Source organism: Propithecus coquereli, unplaced genomic scaffold (genome assembly GCF_000956105.1).
Source record: "Propithecus coquereli isolate 6110/MARCELLA unplaced genomic scaffold, Pcoq_1.0 Scaffold247, whole genome shotgun sequence".
Classification (NCBI taxonomy): domain Eukaryota; kingdom Metazoa; phylum Chordata; class Mammalia; order Primates; family Indriidae; genus Propithecus; species Propithecus coquereli.
The window spans coordinates 3,274,127-3,296,001 of record NW_012148030.1 but is presented as its reverse complement, the minus strand read 5'-3'; the positions used below and the strand labels follow the sequence as shown (position 1 = coordinate 3,296,001).

The 21,875-nt window shown below is 40.2% G+C and overlaps 1 protein-coding gene and 1 long non-coding RNA gene across 2 annotated transcripts in view; both read right to left on the bottom strand.

Moving 5' to 3' along the window:
- EXT1 (exostosin glycosyltransferase 1) overlaps positions 1–21,875 on the bottom strand; it is a 314,164-nt gene that overhangs the window by 286,660 nt on the left and 5,629 nt on the right. The gene's annotated exons all lie outside the window — the stretch shown is intronic.
- Positions 3,642–5,672, bottom strand: LOC105812177. Its single transcript, XR_001137600.1, has 2 exons — positions 4,107–5,672; positions 3,642–4,001 (listed from the first exon to the last, which is right to left on the bottom strand). It is a non-coding gene; the product is annotated as an uncharacterized LOC105812177 (long non-coding RNA).

Below are 21,875 nucleotides of genomic sequence, written 5' to 3'. Positions count from 1 at the left end.
GGGCCTTGCCTTCCGTAAGGGTTTTCATCAGAGAATTAGCTCCCAAGGAAGGAAGTGAAGAAGCAGACATCTAAGTAACCATGCCTCTTCCTAGGCTTTGCATATCTGTCTTTCATCCCTGCATAGACTGAGTCTCAAGAGGAGAGAGGAAAGAGACTTACAAAGAAATTGCCACTGTCATTTAATGAATTGGCGCTGGCATCGTGCTCTAAATAGCCCCATTTAATTGTACCATTGTATTTTCTACAGAAGCCCTCCTACCACTAATGTATTAACAATCTCTTACTCTGCCCCTGGGGAATTACAGCTGCTCCATTTTCTCCTCTTTCAACCCAGCCCCTACATGACTTGCCTTCCTCTTAACACTGTCACAAAAGCTGAGAACAAAACCAAACATTGTAGGATTTTAGCCAGGTTTGACTTAGGTGTATTAAATCACAGGCATTTACCTTCTGGGGAGAAGGGGGTGGGGCAAGGGGAATTCTTGTAAAAGAAGAATGTGATTGACAGTATAAAAATAAGACGAGAGTGCTACTGCCATGATCATGGAAACAAGAAATGTTCATTTTCTGTTATTTTAAAATCATAACATTATCGAGTCCATTATAGAGAACTGACAGCCACATATGACCTCAGACTAAGGGAAAGGGATGGCTTTTCTCACCCAAGATAATATGCCAGGCCACAGATAGTAAAATAAATTAAAAATAGTAGATGTCTTAACTGAGGCCTGTTGCATCCGGAGATGTGTTTATTTCTAACCTTTCACATCATGCACCATAACACAATGCAAAAAGGACAATTCTCACGTGTTAAGTCTCATCACTGTCCTAAGAAGCATGTTCTTCAGAACTGGGGGGCGAGGGGGGCGGGGAAAGTGTTTCTAAAACCAGACACCATGAAAAGATATCTTAAGATTACAGCTGGAAACTTTTAGACTTTATTATTTGGAAAATCTAAATTTGTTTGCCAATAAGATCTGTCTGTTCTTTCCTAATCATACTAATGTGAATAAAACTCTCCAGAAATAAAACCATTATAAATTTATAGTAAGATTGAATATGCTAAAACGAGGGTATTTTAGCAGATGTCCACAGTTTCTTCTGGGGTTTTTTAATTATTAGTTTTTAAATTTTTATAGAGACAGGGTCTCACTCTATTGCACAGGCTGGAGTGCAGTGGTAAGATCATAGTCCCTGGGCTCAAGAGATCCTCCCACCTTGGCCTCCCAAAGTGCTGGGATTACAGGTGTGACCCACTGCGCCCAGCCCACAGTTTCTTTTAACAAGAAACAGATGGGCAAATTTAAGAAAATGTGGGGTGTATCAATATTCTCTGCAATAAAAAAGTTCTAAACTTACAGATAATGCAACCCAAGTCACCAGATCGGGCTAGCGGTAACTACATATTGAGCTGACCACATTTTTTAAAAATCCAACTTCGAATAATTTTCTCACAAATCTTTCCTATCCACATGCCCAGTGAAATCTCTGCTGGTCTTCCAACTTCATTTTAATTTCCCTCATTCATTCTAAAATTCTTCTGAAATTGAAAACAGAGAAGAAAGAATTAAGTTTGTAGTGAGGGAAAGAAACCTGAAATCTCAGAACACTGAGGCTACTGCTAGTGATTAAACTTTTCTTCCAATCAGTTTCTCAATCTCTGTCACCAGGATACGCTATGGAGTATGCACTTATGTATGGTCCAAGAAATTTTTATACCTCTTATAGCTGATTGACAAGACCAATCAACAGAGAATTGGTGGGGCTTGGGGGATAGAGAGACAGACATTTCTCCTTATTTTAAGCATTTAATGTGATAAAAATTCCTTCTCCAGATATAACGATGCTTTTAGCTAAACTCTGAACTTGAGGAATTTTAAGAACCAAATTTGAAATTTAGACTTTAGAATAAGCCTGGCACATAAAAAGCACTTAATAAATACATATTCAATGCATGAATGAATAAATCTACAGAATAGTACTCCCACAATTAAAGAACATTTATGGAAAATACTGTACTATTTAATGCTCTCCATCCAATCCCCACTGCCCCTATTATCTGTTATGAATATATCTTCCTATTATGTGGCCAATCACCCACCAGTCACTATAAGTGTTTAATGATTCAGGCTATCAAGGCCAGCCTGGCCCTAATCCATATTCTGAATATGAAGAATTCAAAAACTAACTCCAGCATCATTAGGCAGACAGGTTTTCTTCCTATCCCCTAGTTGATATCTCAACACCTCTCTTCCCAACCTAGACTAGTTTAATTGGCTCCTAAGTAGCCACTCTCTTCCCCAGAATATAGTAAAAAGCTCAACAGAGGTTTTCCAAATTTGGGAATCAAGCACTAGCTTTCTTGATCAATGGGTCTCAATAAGGAAAGAGAAGACCATCAACTGGCCTGCCAATGCCTTATCCCTGACCCAATAATTCCATTGGGGTGGACCCTGAGGAACACATCCAATAGTTTGAAAGATAAGTAAAAAAATATACAAACCACTGGTCTAATCAGCAAAACTCTCTCAGAGGAACTGAATGGGAGAGATTCAAGATCCCCAATTGGGACCTTCATGAGAACCTTGTCCAAGACTACTCTGTAATCGTAGGGTTTACAGAGTAAGGATGCAAAGAACTCTCCCAAGCTAGAATAAACAGCACCTGCAAGGTGATTATGTTCCAGATGCTACCTCCTGGGATCCACTAAAAGCCTCTTTGTCAGAATTATCACAGAGCACAAAGTCTGAACTTGCTCATGCTTGGTTGTGTGCATGGCCATCTTCCTCAGTGGACTGCAGGTTCCAAGACTGTAGGGATCAGATCTTCGCTCAACAGTTCAACAACCAAGCAAAAAATTAAGATGGGCATGTTATCTGAGCCGGGTTCAAATCCTGGCTCTGCCTCTAACACTTTGAGTGACTCTGGGCAAATCGTTGAACAAATCTAAGTCTCAGTTTCCTCATTATTTTTCAGATAAAATGAAAAATAATGGCAGATCCACCTAACGTACCCCTGATGAAGTTTTTGCAAGGATTAGATGAAATAGTTTTAAAAGTACAGTGCCGTCTTATACACAGCTAGAACTTTTAATACATAACATATATTTGGGCTGGAGGTCTAAATCCCCAGTGCTTTATATGATCCACATTGCATCACAGTAGATGCTCACAGAAAGGAAATGGGATGATCCTTTATTCCTAGCAAGATATGGGTGCTTCCATTGTTAAGCATTATATATCATCACCTAGGCCTCTTCATTCAAAGATATTATAACAAATTGGTAAAGGGTTAGGAGAAAATGTTTAGAAAGAGTTGAGTAAATTCAACTTGGATATCAAGTTTATATGATATGAAAAGTAACAAGGATGCTGAGGTTATTAAAATAACCTATTTGCTAAAGCCTTGGTGACTGTTCTCTCTCCCATGGGGACAAAGGGAAGAAGAGTGAGGAAAAGGGGTCACAACTTCCAGATTGTGATACGATTTTGTGTTACCATTTGTTAGTAAAGTCATATGTCACAGCTTAAGATGGGGGAGCAATATATTGAGTGTCATCAGAAGCTTCATTGGAAAGTTAGCACTTCCTCTGGATTTATACGATTTAAAGGAGGGGGTTGGCGGTTGTTTCTTTTCTGGGGTTTTTTGGTATTCTTACCAAACATACTATACTATATCCGGAGAACATACTATATCCAGAGCCCAGCGGAAGACAACAGGATTTTTACACTAGAAGTCACTGGGGAAAAATAATTAACTTAATAAACATTCACTTTACTGCAAACTTTAACAGAATGCATCTGTTATACAACTGGGAAACAAGAGCCACTTATCTACACAATGTTAACTGTGTGTGTGTGAGACTTAGGCAAAAAAATCAGTGTTTTTACTGAAATAAAATGGACCTGTTTTGTTACAGAGCATTAAAAAAGAAAAGCTTAATCCATTCTGCATTTTCACAAGCAACAAATTTTGTGCCACTGTGTATCCTCTAATAATCTTTTTTAACAAAATTTTTAAATACTTTTTAAAAATTATTTGCTAATCTTCTCTGTATCATCCCAATTTTAGTATATGTGCTGCCGCGGTAAGCACTGTGATAACCTATTTTAAAGGAACATTTCAAGCACCAGAAAAATAAAAGAATAATGTCCCTTAGATGAATCTGACTTGTAAATAAGGAAAGCTATTAAGTGCTTAGTGTTTTGGGTCTCTCTATCATAAACACTACAAATAATCCCAGAATATACAACCCATCTGGCTCTACTCAGTGAAGCTTCATTCTTTAGTAAGGAAGAACACAATACTGGCTAATTCTCTGGCATCCAACCCTCATCTCTTAAAAAAACAAATTAAAGGTGGGAAGAGGGAGATTGGCAATCAGATAAAATAGAGCGTCCAGAAACCTAAGCAACTTTTGTGTACTGCCCATCAGTTAGATGGCTAGCTATAGTTATTGATCGCCTAAAATTTCGTGAAAGACCACATCCAAAATTTCTTCACGCCACTACTATTTTTATGGAGTTGAGAGCCTCTTTAAGTAACCATTTTAGGAGCACCAAGTACAGAAATAATCCATCCTGAAAAATACTTTCTATTCTAAGCACCTGGCATAAAGCTATTGTGTCCAGTGATTCCACACATAAAGGAAACGCTCTGAATCCTAAGGACTAATTGCACATCTACAGACTTCCTCTTTTTACAGAGCTTTTAATTGGGCACTTTAAGTTGCCAAGTGTGTTCAAAAATGGTATTTCAAATAGGCACACAAAGTGACTGCTGATCTAGATTTGGAATATTCAGCTTCCCTTTGGATGGGGAACTGATGCACTTATTTTAAGCTAGTCATTCTCCAATAGATGACAACATGAAGGGAGAAACCAAGTATCTTTGTCTATTTAATTTAGATTGCATTCATAATAATATGAATGTTTCAGTATAATTTCAATGCAAAAAGACAATGTAAAAAAGGGCTGGAAATCTAAAATTAGAAACCACTATTCAAGTGGGATATAAATATTAGATATATGTACTTTTTACTTCCTGTAAGCAATTAGTTTTGTAGTAGACAGAATGCAATAACTATTTAGGAGCTTAATTTTGTGTTAGACTAGTTATTTTTGAAGCCTCCCTTCTCCAGGAAAGCCCTGTGCTTTGATTCAAAAGAAAAGGGTCGACATCACATACAAGACTCTGCAACATCACACAACCACATAAAACTGTCACTGTGAAATACTGCGCTGCATGATTCTGTTGCTACTTCTTTTATTCTTGAAGCAATGGACACACAACCTCAGAGGATGAATTCACTACTTCAAGGCTCGTGCCTAGTGCTGGATAGAAACAATGAAAACAGTCTTGGGAACAGCAGCCCCTAGGGATGTCGGCACTGACATCCAATCTGACAGCAGGTACACTTTTGAATTAATAATTTTTATACTATGCTCTGAAGTTTCGTCCCCATATTACAGTATTCCTCCATTCCTAGAAAGGAGCCCAACCCTGAAATTAAATCCAACGCTACAAAACCATTGAATGAATTTCTTTCATCAGATACTCATACACTGAAACTAAAACCTTCAGATGAGAAGTGCAGTTTTCAAAATAATTATCAGGCATCAGCAGGGGTCTTTAAACAAGGATCGGAAGGTCTACAAACCCTATAAAAACATATGTAAAAGTTTGATGTATATTTTTCTGAAAGGAGGTTTTAGAATCCACAGAGTGGTCTGTGACCTAAAAAAAGTCAACCACCAACTATAAAGTTATTTCTTTAATTATGCTGAGGGGGAAAAATCATAAATAAAGCCATACAGATTGAACAGAATATAGAACAGGAAGTAAATATTTTCCTTCAACCTAATGTGTTCACATAAAAGGAATGTAATGGCAAACTTTTATCATGTGCACTGTAACAGAAAAAAAAACATTTGTTTAATAAAAGATAAGTAGGATTCATGCATGTAATTGGGAAGCATTTGCTGTTATTGTTGTTATGTATTAATGTACAAAGACTCTTTAAATCCTCTGAGTAGAATTTAAAAACCTGGTAGAAACAAGCCCATTCTCAGGCTTATAAAACAAGCCTTTACAGATAATTATGTTTTATTACTCTTCATTTTATGGGGATTGTGTTATACAAAACAAATACCAGATGCCTATTTGTTTTATTCATTTCAGGGAAAAAAAATCCTATGAGTGCCTCTGCGAATAGAACTGCTTTTAATTAAACACAATGCACAATGAGCACATAAAAATTAATACTGTTTGAAGCCAGCAGGTAGAGAGTAAATATATCGAACGGCAACTGCTGAACACACCTTGTTCTCCCGGCTGGCAAGCTGAGAAGAGAACAATCCCAAGCTTATTACTTGGGAACTGACATCTGCAAGGAATACTTGAACAAGGTCATTCATAGACTCATTCTGGGGAAATTAAGGCCAATGTTTATGCCTGGAGGTGAGAAAAAAAAAATGAATGTGTTTTAAGAGTACCTGTATTAAACCAGACTCCAAATTAACCCTTCTTTATGAAATCAGGTAGATCCCTTCTGAACCATTTGGGTAAAGCTTTTTTCTTTTTTTTTTTTTTTTTTAACAGGGTCTCACTCTGTAACCCTGGGTACAGTGCCGTGGCGTCATCGTAGCTCACTGCAACCTCAAACTTCTGGGCTCAAGGAATCCTCTTGTCTCAGCCTCCCTATAGTAGCTGGGACTAAAGGCACACACCACAATGGCAGGCTTATTTTTTCTATTTTTAGTAGAGATAGGATCTCACTCTTGTTCAGGCTGGTCTCCAACTCCTATGCTCAAGCAATGCTCCCGCTCGGCCTCCCAGAGTGCTAGGATTACAGGTGTGAGCCACCGCGCCCAGCCCCATTTGGGTAAAGCTTGTGAGGTGGAATGAGCCAGGTTCATTTCTGCTACATCAGAAAATGCAAGGGGATTTCTGGCTTGGTTCAAACTTAATCTGCAAACACTTAGACCACAGAAGGACATGTTAAACAGTGGCTGCTATCTGATTAATACAGCCAAGCTTTAAAATAAAAAAAAAAAATGGCTGGATATGGGGGAGAGACCTAGAGAAAAGAACAGTAAACTAAAATTTGACAGTTTTTCTTCCTGACCCCAAAGAAAGAAATCATATCTGTTCAACAGTTCATTCTAATCAGAAAGTAAAAATTCAGCATGCAGCATTTTAGCCCCACAATAAGAAAAATGTGGATCCTTCTCTTACTTCTTTTTTCCCTTTGCTTCTGTTTTCTCGTTTACTTTTGATCAAATCATAATAAGGCCCACTCACCACTCTAGTCCTAGACTTAGATATCATCTGGCCAATTATGAGTTGTACTCACTAGTACCAAGATAAAAAATAAACATTTTGAAAGCACCACGTGGAGTAATGTGAAAAGACCACAATTGTACCGGGCAGCCCCCTTTCCACAAAGAATATCGATACACCTTTAACTAGCCACACTTATTTAAGGGGTCATACCCCAACTTCCACCATATAAAATTCTGAATCTCAGAGCAGTCCTAATTCAAGGAAAGCTTTTATTTATTATTCACGTGAGACTGATAATTTTTTGGTTAGTGGACTTTGGTCTTTTGGCTAAATAGAAAAATTAAACTATACAGTATTTTTATACTAAAAAAATCAGTAAGTTTAATTTAAGCCTTAGGATATTAAAAAGTTAACATCTCAGCCCTTAAAACAGATCTTTAAACAGGGGTGGGCAACTGAGAAAAAAACCATTTAAATTAGTTATTCCCTCTCCCCTCTCCCCCGCAAAAACCCTTATTTTACTAAAATATATTATGGTACTCATTGTTCTCAAAGAATCGGGGCGAATATATAGAAATAGAGACTGATCAAGAGTCAAATGTTACATTTCACACTCACTTGTGACCCACCCAAAGAATTATTTTCACAACAGAATACCTTATAGCTATTAAAACAGAATGAAGGAGAGATCTGTATGTTCTGACATGGAACAATGCTTGAAATATAATTAATCTTCTTTTCTAAAGAAAAAGAAATTACAAAGAGTATGTACATGATGATCCTATTTTTAAGAAAATAGTATGTGCTTAGAAAAAAAGAAATATACACTAAACTGTTCAAGCTGGTCATGGGAAACATATTATAGGAAACTTTCACTTTCTATGATGTCTGAATTTAACAATGCTAAAGTATTACCCCTGTAGTCTGGATTTTTTTAAGTATTTTTTTTTTCCAAAACATTCACTGGATATCGCTGTAACCCTTAGGTGGCTGTATTTTAAAAATTAAACATAAAATCAAGCTTCTGAGATAAGAACTATTACGTGCTAAAAGCATTTACCGTGAACGGTAGTAGGAGGCCAGACACAGGATAAGGAAGAGCCAGGAGGCAGGAAGTGTGTGTGTGTGTGTGTGTGAATGTGTGTGCAAGCACAAGCCTTCAGAGGAAGGAGGGAGGGTTTCTGAAAAAAGGGTAACTACAAGGAAGAAGTCGAGAGTAGGGTAAGGTGATTCAGACTGGAGAGAGGGCTTTTGTAAACAGCCACAAAGAAGTAGCTCTGATCGTCCCTCAAAAACACCTAGGAAGAAGAGGTGTACAGAATCCATCCTTGTCGGTGATGGTGGGAGGCGCCAAGTGCTGTTCTGCAGAGAAGCATGTATCAACCAAAAACCTATAAAAAAGAACAAGGTGGCCTAGGGATGGACCGTGGAAGCTGAATCTGTGGAAAATCATGTCCCTGGTAGATGACACCACAGAACTATATCCCTGCACCTCTCATGTATGGCTTATGCTAAGGGACAAAACAAAAAGGAAAGCTGTTTTGCACAAGTGGTTGGCTGAGCATGGCACACTGTTGTCCCATTCATCAGAAGACAGTGAACTGAGGCTCTGATCCCAAGGACACAGTCTGTCCCTTCCTTGGAGGTGGCAATGAAAGTGCCAAAGAAGTAAACAGGAGCATGATTTCTAATATGGAGTTGCTAAAGAGTTCCACCACAATTCTCTCCAATGGGTTCACCATCTCAGCCTGCTCCCCCCAAGGACGCCAGCTTCAGAGCAATATAAACTGTACCTGGCCAAGAACTGAGGTTTGTCTTAGATAATACAGTGCAGTTCAAGTTGCATAAAGCAGGCTTCCAGGGATATTATAGAGCTATGACTGGTAACCTACTTGTAGCTAAAATGACAATCAAAGGCTCAAATTATTTCAAAGGTGCAAATCATTATCTGGTTTTCATAAATCTTTAATTGTACTCTTACTATCTTGATCCTCAAGAGGGGGTTAAAAAATCTAAACTTACTTTTTCTATTTAACATTCCCTTTGGGTTGTTTATACTAATAAAAATTAAAGAATTCTAACAATTCAGTTCCAAAAGTTTTTCTGTCTGCACTGTCCACCATGACCAAAAGACACTCATTCAATAAGTATTTCTTGGGGATCCACTATAAGTTTAGCACTGAGCTAAGTGCCAGGGAAACAGATTAAAAACAAATACACACCATCCCTGTTCTCATGGAGCTAACTGACATTCAGGGTTATAACTGACACAAGGCTTAACAATTTGAGCACAAGTAGAGTATGAAACATCCAAATAACTTTGTGATTAAAATATATCTGGAGGCAAATGGTAGATAGAAAAAATTTATCGGGCACACTTTTTTTTACCATGAAAGGAGGTGCTATATACTTTCATCCCAATATTTTTTTGTCTGACTCCTTTGGTCTATATTTGAAAAGGACATATGCTATAGAAAAAAAAAAAAATGAAAAAGTCCAGAATATGCCATATTCTTACCTTCTGTTTTGGTTCTGGAATTTTTAGACTGAAGAAAGAATCACAAAGGGCCAATAACATTTACTAAGCACATACCAAGCAAACTACTGCGTTGGGGGTGGATCCTGGGATATAGAGGAGTGTTCTCCTCTATACAATTATAATGCAAGGTAGAATGAACTAAGACCCCAAAAGGGATTCAAGGGCTACAGCTCCTCACCCCCCATCCAAATTCCAGAATTTTCCAGCCCCTGAATGACATGAGATAAGGAGGACCCTCAAAGCCTGCATGCCTGGATTCCTAAAATTATACAGGGTGAGAGAACAGAGAGAGGAGAAAAACTTCCAAGAGTCCTTCTGTGTGTGTTGGAAACTGACTCTTAGATTACCATCTCACCTGCTCGGTGTGGACAGAGAAATGCGTAATAGAGGCTTCTGCTGATGAGGGGGGTGATAACCTGGAAATGCCCCGGGCTGACGGGCAGGCCAGACGGCTGCTGATTTATGCTCTGCTATCTGAAAAAATCACTACATCATTTTTATACCCCCAAGGGGGACTGAAATGACAGGCTTCAAATGATAGTTCTTATGCCATGTCCTGAATAGCAGCAAACTGAGAAAGCTCCCAGGCCACCATGCCTGCGAGTCCCAAAAGCAAGTATCTTATACTTTCAGAGACATGTCAAAAAAATCCAATTAATTCATCTCATCTAATTGAGTTCACTGGAAATACAACATGGTATTTTTATCACATTGCTATCTGAATCTACAAGTCAGCTTATGGGAAAAAAGAAGGGCATTTTGTGGAGAAGACATAAGAGGATTTGGGGACAAGGAAAAGGGGACCATCTCCCCCCACAAAAAGTAGTACTTTTTAAAATAGCCCCTTTGATTCTTGGCAGAAAATAATATCCAACACCCCCTGGGGAAATATTCCTAGGGGAAATAAAAATCTGGATTTTGATACATGCTGCACATACAAATACCAGCCTATAATCATCATTGTGCACAAAATGTGCGCACTGCTTCTTGTCCGAGGCCAAGTAGTATCAAACTTGAGATGAGAGCAGAAAGGTCTCACTTTACTTATTCTTAGTGAACCATTCACCAAAAGTTCCTTTCTAAAAAGCTGATGTTAGAAAACACGCTATACGATTCTGTAATTCACGACAAGAATATAATCTTGCTTGTAACACACTTTTTTGGATGTGGTGAAGTTCCAAAGGACACAGATGACCCAATGACAACAAGGCCTCTTACAATGTGGAACCTGATAAGAATCAGATCATGCTAGTTCACCTTGTGGCCTGGTGGTTAAGATCTAGGCCGGGCGCGGTGGCTCACGCCTGTAATCCTAGCACTCTGGGAGGCCGAGGCAGGTGGATCGCAAAAGGTCAGGAGTTCGAGACCAGCCTGAGCAAGAGCGAGACACTGTCTCTACTAAAAAATAGAAAGAAATGATCTGGACAACTAAATATATATATATATATATATATAGAAAAAATTAGCCGGGCATGGTGGCACATGCCTGTAGTCCCAGCTACTTGGGAGGCTGAGGTAGAAGGATTGCTTGAGCCCAGGAGTCTGAGGTTGCTGTGAGCTAGGCTGACGCCATGGCACTCACTCTAGCCTGGGCAACAAAGCGAGACTCTGTCTCAAAAAAAAAAAAAAAAAAAAAAAGAATCAGATCATACCTGGATTTGGTGGCCAAAATGGTATTATAGAATAAGCTCTTGCAATGTGTTTGTTCACAATTGCAGCTGTGTCTTCTGGGAGAAAGAATGAAAATATAAGTTCCGATGCATCTGAATGCTCCCAGATCTTCAAAACACAGGCTAGAATTTCGCCCCCTAACTTTGACCTTGGCCACTGTTACAAGTTTATCAGCAAGGATAGGCACACATTGCTTAAACATGCAGACCTGCAGCAGAGGTCTGGGTCCTGCTGCTGCCAATAATGCCATCCTAAAGGAAAAGTCATCCATCGTTAATAGCTGTGCAAATTGTTGAAAGCAGAAAGTTATTCACTGTTATTGCTTCCTGATTTGCTAAGTGCCCCTGCACAACGGGATCACTCGCTTGACTACTTGGATTGCTAGAGAAGAAAAAAGAGTTTTACCTTCTCTATCTTGCATTGGTTTATGTCTACAAGTCATTTCAGGTGATCCCAGGGGCACATCTGCTACCCATTGTAATGTTTTTTCAGGAGGCAAGAACAAGACCTTTGTGACTGCTCAGCTTCACAGAACTGGTGGGAAACATAATACTTTTGTAAAAGAAGAAAGAATTTTTTTAAAGACACAAAGTCATATTAATGATTTGCACTCTTAGTTGAACAATTTCCGGGAAATGAAAATCTACTGCATTTTGGCAACAGTTCCAACAGATGTTTGGAATCCTGGTCACTTGCCAAACCACCAAGAGCTTCTATATGACTGGCAAGCTACTGGATCGTATTGCACACTACAGTTATAATGAGCTGTAAACAGACAGGTCAAATGAAAGAAATGAAATTAAAACAATGATAAACATGTACAAATGGTAAATCTGAAATTATAGGTGTCTAATGTGGTTTAATGGAACAGATTAATAACGACAGTAACAATGGTTCTTTATTGAGTGTTTACTGTGTACTATGCAATGTTCTAAGCATATTGCATGTATTATTACGCATTTAATCCCCACAATCACAACCCTATGAAGTGGGAATTATTTTTATGCCCATTTTACAAGTGAAGAAACGGAAGCAAAGAAGTTGTCCAAGATCTCACAGCTAGTAACAGAGCCATCACTTGAATTCAAACCACCAGAATCCAGAACCCATGTGTACAACCTGTATGTGCTCCTTGGCTAAAAGTCAAGAATGCATGCTCCATAATCTGTCACGGGATTAGAGTTTAAAAAAGAGAGAGAGAGAGTGAGAAAGAGAGACAGAGAGAGAGAGAGGTGTGTTCCCTTCCCGATTCTGACCCACCAAGCTACATGACAAAAGTTGATCAAGTTCCTTAGATCTCTGTCTTTACCTACACCATGCAAGAGTTACCCAAGGTCTGCAGATCACACTTTCATAATCTTACTGCTCTTCTCTTTATACAAAAGTATCTGAGCTCAAGTATCTGGGGTCAGTTGAACACCATGCTCCCCTCCCTGCAAAAACATACAACATACAAAAACATACAGCATACACACAGATATGCACATGTATGTACAGACCTGATGGCTCCAATCAGCAATGAGCTCACAGATCTCTGTGCAGGAAAACCAGATGAGGGAAACCAAGGCCCAAAGAGGCTCAAACACCAACATTCCCTAGATTCTCACCTCATATAAAGGTATTTGTTTCTTAGCTTATTATTATTATATATATATATTTTTTGAGACAGAGTCTTACTCTGTCACCCAGGCTAGAGTGTCGTGTCTTCAGCCTAGCTCACAGCAACCTCAAACTCCTGGGTTCAAGCGATCCCCCTGCCTCAGCCTCCCAAGTAGCTGGGACTACAGGCCTGTGCCACCACACCTGGCTAAGTTTTTCTATTTTTAGTTGTCTGGCTAATTTCTTTCTATTTTTAGTAGAGACAGGGTCTCACTCTTGCTGAGGCTGGTCTCGAACTCCTGACCTCAAGTGATCCTCCCAGCTCGGCCTCCCAGAGTGCTAGGATTACAGGCATGAGCCAGCATGCCTGGCCTCTTAGCTTATTTTTATAGAAACCTAAGATTTTTTTTTGACGTTTAATCATTTTTGTCCTATTTTATCTCTACTTGAGTTACTCCTTAGACATGGCAAAGTCTAAAATAAGTACAGGAAAATACTACTCCACCTCTTAACTGTACTAAACACTGAAGTACTTAAATTTTATCTTAACATAAAATACTGTTCATTTTTTTAAAACACATAATATAACTCTACAATCTAAATACAAAAAAACAGTATACATTACCACTCTGAATCAATAAATGACTGACTGCCCTACATTTACAGGTTTGCAACATTACACTTGCATATTTAAAAATGCAGTTATCATAAAAAGTGTTGCTTAAAGGTAGCTTTTTTAATGCAGTGTGAATTTTAAAGGAGCATGTAGCATATAAGAAATGGTGTTTTCGAGAAAAATTTATTCTCTGTCTCTCAGTAAAGCAAAAGCATCTCAGTATTACATTCCCTTTGATTAGATTTTCAGATTGCTTCAGATATACAGAGCTAGAAATAATTTTGGAAAATGGCCTCACCAACCTTTGTAAAAACATAAAACATAATTCATACTTAATCAAGTGTCATGTGATTGTCACCAAATTGGAATCAATTTTTAAGACCTACTAAGAAGTCAAGTAATTGTAATACAGAGCATTCTCCATTTTATGTATACACCCTGAGTACATTTATACAACATCCTGTAGGATTCCACAAGCTAACACAAACCAGGCAGGAGATTTTAAATGTAGGAAATGGAGGCCGGTGGGAGAAACAATTGTACACCTTCCCTTTGCTTTTTCCCCTCTTTGCTTTTTAATTAAATGATAAATCTCAATATGAATTCATTAGAAGCCTGATAGCTCAATTAAGCCCTATGTTACTATATACTCTGGGGCAATGCTTCAATATCGGTTAACAGAGTTTGGATGTAACCTGAGCAAAAAAATGTAAGCCAAAAGTTTTATGCAACCAACCTTTTGGGAGAAAAATTGCAATTAAGGTGGAAAAAAAAGTCCCAGTATCTACAGACTGTTAAAATTAAATGATAAAAAGACCATAATGGTTTTTCCTGTAGCAATAAATTATTTGGATTCGCTTTATGCAGCAAACCCCCTTGGTTCATTTTAATTTGGTTTCATTGATACTCATATCCAACACAACAGTAAAAAAAAAAAGAAATTACCTTGAAAACAAAAAAAGGTTTACTGGAAGAAACTTCCCATCTGAAAATGAAGGGAAATTCTAGATGAATCAGCAAATGAACAAAACCAACGTGCAGGAGGGATAGGAAGGCCTGTGCTATGTGTGCTGTTAACCAAAGAGAGTAACATTTACAGACTCTATACTTGGCATAGACCAGTCAAAAGTGGTGGCATTCCCACCAGTTAAATAAATATAAATGTTTTTCTCATTTATGCAACAAAAACTGAGTGCTTACCGTGAGTCACTCAGGCATGGTGCCGGGGAACTGAAGGTACAATGGTGAGAGAGCTCAATGTCATTTTCCCAAGGAGGCCTTCCTTCTCCTCCATATTTAAAACTGCCAAACCTTCCCTCACCTCCTCTCTCACTGTGCATCCAAACCATCTGGAGAGCTTTTTACAAACCTAGAACTTCATCCCTATAGAGTCCAGTTGGCCTGGACTGGGGCCCAGACTCCGTTTTCAGAAGTTCCTGTGGAGATTCCACTATACAGTCAAGACCCGCTGCCTTAACCCCCCTTCTATAACATTGCTTTTCTTCACAGCATCTAGCACCTTCTAATACATGCCATGATTTTTATGGTATCAGCCTCCAGCCACTAAACTGTCAGCCTCCGGAGGGCAGGGACATATGTCTGTTTTATTCACTGTTGAATCCTCAGTGGCTATACACAGTAGGCGCTCAGTAAGTATCTGTTGAGTAAATTAATGAAAAACCAGTATGAACCCTCCGCTCAGGACCTGTACAATCTACCGGGGAGAGAGAGAAAAAGCTAAACAAATAGGAAGCCCCAGCTGGGGTAAGGGTTCAATGTTCTGTAAGAGCACATACCAGGAGAGTCCGGCCTACTCTGAGGCGTCGAGGAAGTGTCTCTGGAAGAAGTCTGACGGAGCTGGGTGGCGGCTTTCCAGAATGAGGGAAGAGGCTGTGTGGGTCAAGCAGGGAGAAGGAGGCGTGTGGCTCTGCCACAGGGGTGGGGATGAGGATGGGAAGGCAGCACTGGACCAGCCTGCCTTGATAACGTGAGGATTAACTATGCGAAGTCTCCAGGGCACAGTCAAGCAGGGTAGTGGGCATGTTTTCTATCAGCAGCACTGCAGATGACGTCCACCCACCTGTCAGGGTGCCAGGATGTATGCAAGAAGTGTTAAGTCCATTCCATATCTCCACCCATCAGTTCCCATCCTGGGTCCCCCTAGGAGTATGGGAAAAGCAAGGTAATGACAAGCGCTCCAACATACCTGCCAGGAAATCCCCAGGCAACAGACAAGATGTCCCCTCATCCCCTCATGGGCACCTCCCTTCTCCAAACCCCAACCTCTCAGCGTGCTACACCTTGGGCAGGCAAGCCGGCCCTGGCCGAGGGCCCCTCTCTCCACCTGAGCCAACAGCCCAAGTCATTCTGGAGTCAACCAAGAGCAGCTAGCTCTACAGGCCCACACCACAGTATCAGAAAACTTACCATTTCTCCCAAATTTAAACAACCAATATGCATCCTAAAACCCAGAAATCGGAGTTTGCAACAAAAACCAGTGGTAACCCAAAGGAGACCCTGTCTCTCCAGAACCCTTGGAGAACATGCAATAGTTAGTAGACAAGTTTTCAAATGGAGAGCTTAATTCTTAAGAGCACCAAAATATTTTTATATTAACTATATGGATGTTAAAAGTTATAAAAAATGCATTACTTATTTTTCTACTTTCCTAAAGGACAGTGAACACAAATGATGGCTGTGGGTCAACACTGTGCTGTGTTGTAGTTCATCAAATACCCACAGAAGCTGTAGTTGTGACAAGCATGACACCAGGTGCTAAGACTTAGAGGCACACTCACTCCTGAGGAGTGTGTAGGACACACACTTGGGCACCGGACCAGCTGTTCTTAAATTGTCATGTTTCTTTACCTCTTCTGGGCATTACATTTTATAATTTCCTGGCCAGCTTCCTTATATTTGGGTTACCAGCTGTCCCTTCTTCCCAGATCTGTCTGTAAAAATCCCTCTCTCATTTTTAAATTTGCTGCTTCTAATCTACTGTAGGCTGAGAAACCAGATTACCAAACTGGTTAGAATTGTCTCTCTAAAGAAAGATTAAATAAATTCTAGGTGAGAAACCCAAGTGATATGCTATAAATCAATCACACTATTGTTTGTGACTGTTTGGTCTTTTATGACATCAGTTCCAGCTGTTCAGAAGCAGTTACAGTGCTGTGGTTAAGAACGCAAGTTCACAAGTCACAGGGCCTCCGTTCATCTCCTACGTGTGTGTTCTTAGGCAAGCCACTTTTAAAGACTTTCTGCCCGGTTTCTTCCTCCCCAAAACGGAGATAAAGTAGGTATTTTCCTGCCAGGTAGACATAAAGATTAAAGAAGATATTGCTCATTACCCGGCACACAGGACACCCTCAATAAATAGGAGTTGCTGCTGCTATCACCACTATCACCAGCTGGGCTCAAATATGTACGTGCCAACAGGATATGTCTTTAACAGTGCCTGCCACAGCCAACTTCCCCTAACCACAGTCCCCAGTTCCAGGAAGCAACTTTAGGCTGTTCTTTGCAAAAGGATGGCCACCAATTAAATCAAGAGTGGCAATGTGACAGGGCAGTCCTTTCACTGATCGTGTCACCACCACACCCAAGCTGTGGTCTAATACGAATGGCTTTCCGCAGAAGGAGGAGTGATCCCTGAGAACTTCAATCAGACTGGTTTCCTCCAGGGCCTGGAAGACAGACCTTAGGAGAGACTGGCCAGTGACTGGCAGACACACGCAGGGGCAGAGATGCTGGCCAAGGGAGACATGATGGCCCCAGAGCAGGGACGGAGGAGTCTGTCCCAGGTATTGTGCTGAATCCTGAGAACCTACCGGAGCAGTTCCAGTTCAGTTTCTGTCCCAAGTCCCCTCATGATAAATCCTGTGACTTAAGGTAGCCTGAGTGATTTTCTGCTCTTTGTCACCGAAGGGCCTTCTGAACCAGCCCATGGAGGCCACCCAGTAGCTGAGCTCCATTCACACAAGGTGTCCCTACAAATGTCACCCTCAAAGGTGAGGATGTAAAAGTCAACGGGAAAAGGGGTCACCTGAATTCTGAGAACAGCCAGACAGGGAACTTAAAGGACACCACCTCCACCTGCTCCAGCTCCCGCCCCACATGCAAGTCCCCGCCCCCAACATTTAAGCATCGACCTCTTTGAACTCTTCTCAACAGTCTTCACAGCTCACAGAAACAATGGCTGGACTTCCAGGGCACCTACAACAATTTCCTGGGGATTTAAGTATCAAGGAAGAGATGAATAGTTATTTCTGCAGCTTAGTGAAGAAGGGCCAAGTTATGAAACTAAGTGAACCTCTGTGGTTGATTAGAAAATGGCAGGAAGATGGTTTTGGTAGTAAAAACACCCTGCAGAGCACATTAGCATTTACAAGATACAGTCACTCACCACCCACCTCATTTGATCCTCTTAACAATCCTGGGAGGCCAGTGCTGGGATCTCCATTTCCAGAGGTGGAAACTGAGGCTGAGAGGTTAAAAACCTAGTCCAGGAATCCTTGGGAATCAGTCACGTTCCACGTCCAGGGTTACAGACTCTCCCTTCTAAAAGGCTTCACAGAAGACAAAATGACGCACAAAAAGAGGATGTGCACCCCCGAAAATTTCTCATGACTACTGAAACCAATTACAATGCAAAAAAATAAAAAAAAAAAATAACTAGGCATGAACTCTTGGTTCACTTTGTTTTCTCTCTTGGTTTTTAAATCATTTAGAATGGGGCCTCCTCTATGCTTAGAATCCCAGGGCTTACTTAGGTGAAAGTGACCTGCCCAAATTCACTTCCTATGGGCAACAGATACAATTAGCTAGAAGAATGACATACACCCAGGTAAGGCCTGCAGATTCTGAAATCCCAGGAAAAGGTGCGTGTACAGTGCTTGGAGAGAGAAAAGTCTGGGGGTGCCTCTGCCCAGTGACAGACCAGGGAGGTTTTTGGCTGGAGCAAAAACAAAACTTCAAAGGGAACAGAGAGCTGTGGAGCTTCAAAGACCCCCCAGGCAGGACCAATTAACACCTACAAATGTTTATCTAAGCAGTCATTTAATGATGCCGACCTTCACTAAATGGGTGCTCAGCCTCACCTTAAAAACAGCTATTGCCCAGAATGGGATTGGGATGGAGGATGGGGGGACAAAGGAGGAAGTTCTGTGTTTTTGTTTTGTTTTTGAGACAAAAGACCTTAGTCAAGAAGAAAACACTCAACACAGTGAAATTCCTCACTAACTTATCTCTAATGGAAAAGCAAAGCAAAGCAAAGCAAAGCAAAGAAAAGAGAAGACAGAAAATAAGCTAAGAAATGTAAATGGTTAAATAAACTCTGATCCAGCTATGAGTTAGAAAAAAAATCTGCCCATTAAAAATCCTATTTTCAAAGACTATCACGCATTAAAAATCCTATTTTCAAAGTCTGTTTCATATGACAGGAAAATGCTCTTGCATAACGTTAAGTAAAAAACAACATCCAAAAATGCAAAGTTAAAGGCTGACTTCACCTTTACAAAACGCACAAACTAGAAAGACAAGGAGTTTTGTTCACTGCAGTCTTCCCAGCTCTAACTCATATGTGCCTGGCACAAACAAGACACTTAAGAAAAATGTGTTGAATTCATTATTATTGTTAATTAAGTAATAACATATGCCTACATGGTTCTTGGATATGCAGAGACAGAACAATACAAGCATATAGGTATCCACGTGTGCTGGAATAGACTGACTACATCAAAGTTCAACTATAGTGGGCTAGCTCTTATAATGGATTAGAAAAGAAATTTAACTGCATGTTCATATGCTCTGTATTTTATCAATTTTCCACAGGCTGTGTATAACTTTTACAATTTTTTTAAGCACTGTTTTCCTTTAGGAAGGCTGAGGCCCTGGGGGCAGTGGATGTGGTATATTCCAGAAACAGAATCTTCCAGTGGGTCTTCCATTGCTATTCTATTGGATCACACTGTCTACCTGCGGCAACAGTCCCCTCGGCCTCCGACTACCTGAGGCAACATCTCCAAGGTTCACTTGCAATTACAGAGGGAAACCCTGCAGCTTGCTGTGACTGGTGGAAAGGTCACTCGACTGCAAGTCGGTTTCCTCACTTTTCTTAGAACTCTAGGAGAGAATTACAAGCAGAATCTATGTAGACAAAATTACAGCACCCCTTGAACCTTGAACCAGAGAGTTCAAGGGGGTCAATGCTTAAATGTCAGAACGAGAGGCCATCTTTATCACAGCTCTGAGCCAAATTTTTTCCCTGGGAAACATGAATGAAAAAGCAATTAGAAAAAAAAGAGAGAGAGATCTGATATACAAATGCCTGACTCACACTTAACTTGTTAAAAACTTAACATGTAAAAAGGTAAAAATTTTGTCTGATTCTTTAAGGTGGTAATATTTTGTGACGAAAATGGACTTTGGAATCTAAGACCCGTGGTGAGAACATTGTCCTTTACCCACTAGATGTTACTTTACCCTCTGGAGGCCTACACTCTCCCCTTACACTGTTGTTGAAAGGTTAAATGAGATAATGAAGGTAAATGCAAATAACAGGCACTCAACAAATCTAATTTGGAGGGAGTCCGTGTTTATTATAGGAACTTGGTCAAGGTGGAAGAGCTTTTAAATAAAAACAATTATATGTTATTTTATCTGAAATGCTTGGGACCAGTGTGTTTCAGATTTTGGATTTTTTTAGAATTGTATTATATATTTTCAGTTGAACATCCCTAATTCAAAAATCTGAAATCCAAAATGCTCCAATGAGCATTTCCTTTGAGCATCATGTTGGTGCACAAGAAGTTTCAGATTTTGGAGCATTTGGATTTGGGATCTTTGGATTAGGGAAGCTCAACCTATAGTTACTAAGCTCATGGGAACATGAGCTTCCGTGTTCTAGTCTGAACACGAAACATGTCCAGGAGCTAGCAGAATCCAGTGACCACTCTGTCTTACCTGGTTCATTCTGAATACGCTGTGCTGAAAGTCAATGCAATGCGGTACCAGTAGGTCTTAGGGAAAAGAACAGACAATTGGGAGCCAGAGAGCCTGGGCTTTAGCCTAAGTTCAGCCACTTAGAAGCCGTGTAGCCTGAGAAAAACCGCCTCACCACTGCTGGCCTCAGTAAACATGCTGGTAAAATAGGCTGATAAGCTACCTTGCAAGGTGGTTGTGAGCAATGCAGCCAGGCCCTATCAGGCCCTAATGCACAATTTTGGTGTGACACTGGCATACTTAAGGTCATTTCCGACAGGCATTCTGAGGTGGCAGATCCTCAGGCCTTCTGACCAAAAGAACTAGACCAAAAGGGTACGGCATCTCCCCTTTTGCCAATTCTGTGCCATCCAAAGCTACCATGACAGTTAGGGGGACCAAAGGTGGCCACCCATTGGCAAGGCAGTGCTCAAACCTTAGGAGCAAGCCATTATTTGTAGGATAAAATCCTGTAGGCCTCTAGCTTAGGTCACAGATTCCACTCAAAATCCTCATTTGCTACACTGAACTCAGTCAAAATGCAAATGTCCCTAGAAGTGGCACACAAAACCCCAACCTTTATTCAGGGATTCCCTGTGGTTGACGTTCTCAGGTGCTCTCCAGAAAGCACGTTTAGGCAGAGGTGAGAAAGGGAGGGAAGGAGAGAAGTAGAACCTCTTTGCCAACTTCGTAATTTTGCATGGTGCTGGCCCTCCCTTTATTTTTTAACTGTGCTTATGTGGTTTATTTTAGGAATACTTTTGTGCTATCGTACAACTGTGGAGAGAAAGGCGCTAATATTTTATATTTAAAACCCGAGAATCACAATTCCCACCTTTCATTTTGGAGGAGGAAAACATTCACCTAAGTTTCACTGCTGGATTGTGAACTTGCTCCAGGTGTCTATTATTATAGTTTGGGATAATGGGAAAAAAAACAAAAAAGAGCATGTAGCATTACTATTTGTCTTGCACACATTTTCTTTTTGCTATAAACGCATCTGAATTCAACTTATTGTTTGGTCAAATCACAGCCTAGTCCTTAAACCCCTTAGGGCCAAATTGAAAGCTTCAAAAAACTCTTTAGACTAAACAGTTCCAAGGACCTATCCACCTTAGTTAGTAATAAAAGCAAAATGTTAAGTCCCAGAGCAAGAGTTCCTAAATCTGAGGATGCCCTCAGT